This window comes from Bombina bombina, chromosome 7 (genome assembly GCF_027579735.1).
Source record: "Bombina bombina isolate aBomBom1 chromosome 7, aBomBom1.pri, whole genome shotgun sequence".
Classification (NCBI taxonomy): Eukaryota; Metazoa; Chordata; class Amphibia; order Anura; family Bombinatoridae; genus Bombina; species Bombina bombina.
This window is the reverse complement of record NC_069505.1, coordinates 191,674,955-191,678,194: the sequence shown is the minus strand read 5'-3', so window position 1 is coordinate 191,678,194 and position 3,240 is coordinate 191,674,955. Positions and strand designations below refer to the sequence as shown.

General features: G+C 48.5%; 1 protein-coding gene across 1 annotated transcript in view; it reads left to right on the top strand.

Annotated features, from left to right (window-relative positions):
• Positions 1–373: 373 nt before the first annotated feature.
• PRR5L (proline rich 5 like) overlaps positions 374–3,240 on the top strand; it is a 276,250-nt gene continuing 273,383 nt past the window's right edge. Inside the window, exon 1 of the mRNA XM_053720519.1 lies at positions 374–495. The gene's annotated coding sequence lies outside the window, so the exon portion shown is untranslated. The remainder of the gene's footprint in view (positions 496–3,240) is intronic.

Sequence of the window (3,240 nt, the reverse complement as noted above, 5' to 3'; positions counted from 1 at the left end):
ATCATTTTTACCATCACTTTAACATTACATTAGGTGTTACATATAATAAATATGGGTGATCACACAGGAAGAGATTTGCACAATCTGACTTTTAATTTTATAGTGATTTAACTGACCTGTAGTATGGGAGAACAGACTTGAAGTTGTGTGTCAAACATTATTTAAATGTGATTTGAAAGCTCTGATACACATATAGTTACATTCAGAAATGTCACAGGATCTCAGCAGATGATGCCAATGACTACAACGTGTCCCACCTTGTCCATTAGATGTGCTCTGTGTGTGTCCTAGCTCTGCCCCAGAGTATTAGCCCCCAGGGGTCCCTGCAGCACAGGCAGAGTTAGCAGAGCAGCAGCACATCCTTTTCATGTAGCTCACTAAAGGTCAGAGACTGTAAACTTCCTGAGCGGATCAGATGCAGGAGGAGTGACAGGAGTTAATGTAGGAGGGGTGGGGAAGATATCACAGCTGAGACAGAGCACCGGAGCTTGGCTGGTGAGTGTGAGCTGCTGCAGCTGGGGATACTGGGACTGATTGTAATACTATGGCCATATAGTGTGATCTGTACAGGGGATACTGGGCTGTACTGGGACTGATTGTATAGTTGTACAGTGTGATCTATCATCTGTGCAAGGGATACTGGGCTGTACTGGGACTGATTGTATGGTCATATAGTGTGATCTGTGCAGGGGATACTGGGCTGTACTGGGACTGATTGTATAGTCGTACAGTGTGATCTATCATCTGTGCAAGGGATACTGGGCTGTACTGGGACTGATTGTATGGTCATATAGTGTGATCTGTGCAGGGGATACTGGGACTGATTGTATGGTCATATAGTGTGATCTGTGCAGGGGATACTGAGCTGTACTGGGACTGATTGTATGGCCATATAGTGTGATCTGTGCAGGGGATACTGGGCTGTACTGGGACTGATTGTATGGTCATATAGTGTGATCTATGCAGGGGATACTGGGACTGGGCACATGCTGTTATAGTGTGATCTGTGCAGGGGATACATAGTTGTACTGGGACTGGGCACATGCTGATGATATAGTGTGATCTGTGCAGGGGATAATGGGACTGATTGTATGGTCATATAGTGTGATCTGTGCAGGGGATACTGGGACTGATTGTATGGTCATATAGTGTGATCTGTGCAGGGGATACTGGGACTGATTGTATGGTCATATAGTGTGATCTGTGCAGGGGATACTGGGCTGTACTGGGACTGATTGTATGGTCATATAGTGTGATCTGTGCATGGGGATACTGGCACTGGACACATGCTGTTATTGTGTGATCTGTGCAAGGGATACTGGGCTGTACTGGGACTGATTGTATGGTCATACAGTGTGATCTATGCAGGGGACACTGGGACTGGGCACATGCTGTTATAGTGTGATCTGTGCAGGGGATACATAGTTGTACTGGGACTGGGCACATGCTGTTATATTGTGATCTGTGCAGGGGATACTGGGCTGTACTGGGACTGGGCACATGCTTTTATAGTGTGATCTGTGCAGGGGATACTGGGCTGTACTGGGACTGGACACATGCTGATATAGTGTGATCTGTGCAGGGTTATACTGGGCTGTACTGGGACTGGACACATGTTGATATAGTGTGATCTGTGCAGGGTTATACTGGGCCATACTGGGACTCGGAACTCTCTGGTACCTGGTGATAGCATGTGATCTGTGTCCTTCTAGGAATCAGAACTCTGGTACATAGTGATACCATGTGATTTATGCTGCAGTAAATACTGGGATATAAAAATGGGCTGTACTTGCACTCTCTGGCACATAGTGATTTGATATTAGGTGTGTTGGTGTTACTGGGGATACTGGGCTGTACTGGGAACTCTCTCTGGCAAATGGTTGTGCTGGGTATACTGGACTGTACTGGTCTGGAACTCTCTCTGGCACCTGGTTGTGCTGGTGTTACTGGGGATACTTTACTGTAATGGAATTCTCTCTGGCACATGGTTGTGCTGGTGTTACTGGGGATACTGGACTGTAATGGAATTCTCTCTGGCACATGGTTGTGCTGGTGTTACTGAGGATACTGGACTGTTCTGGAACTTTCTCTGGCACATGGTGGTTGTGCTGGTGTTACTGGGGATACTGGACTGTACTGGAACTCTCTCTGGCACATGGTTGTGCTGGTGTTATGGGGATACTGGATTGTACTGGAGCTTTCTCTGGTATATGGTTGTGCTGGTGTTACTGGGAATACTGGGCTGTACTGGGAACTCTCTATGGCACATGGCGGTTGTGCGGATGTTACCGGGGATACTGGACTGTACTGGAACTCTCTCTGGCACATGGCGGTTGTGCTGATGTTACTGGGGATACTGGACTGTTCTGGAACTCTCTCTGGTATATGGTTGTGCTGGTGTTACTGGGGATACTGGACTGTACTGGGAACTCTCTATGGCACATGGCGGTTGTGCGGATGTTACCGGGGATACTGGACTGTACTGGAACTCTCTCTGGCACATGGCGGTTGTGCTGATGTTACTGGGGATACTGGACTGTTCTGGAACTCTCTCTGGCACATGGTGGTTGTGCTGGTGTTACTGGGGATACTGAGCTGTATTGTAACTCTCTCTGGCACATGGTTGTGCTGGTGTTACTGGGGATACTGGACTGTACTGGGAACTCTCTCTGGCACATGGTTGTGCTGGTGTTACTGGGGATACTGGGCTGTACTGGGAACTCTCTCTGGCACATGGCGGTTGTGCGGATGTTACCGGGGATACTGGACTGTACTGGAACTCTCTCTGGCACATGGCGGTTGTGCTGATGTTACTGGGGATACTGGACTGTTCTGGAACTCTCTCTGGTATATGGTTGTGCTGGTGTTACCAGGGATACTGGACTGTACTGGGAACTCTCTATGGCACATGGCGGTTGTGCGGATGTTACCGGGGATACTGGACTGTACTGGAACTCTCTCTGGCACATGGCGGTTGTGCTGATGTTACTGGGGATACTGGACTGTTCTGGAACTCTCTCTGGCACATGGTGGTTGTGCTGGTGTTACTGGGGATACTGAGCTGTATTGTAACTCTCTCTGGCACATGGTTGTGCTGGTGTTACTGGGGATACTGGACTGTACTGGGAACTCTCTCTGGCACATGGTTGTGCTGGTGTTACTGGGGATACTGGGCTGTACTGGGAACTCTCTCTGGCACATGGTTGTGCTGGTGTTACTGGGGATACTGGGCTGTACTGG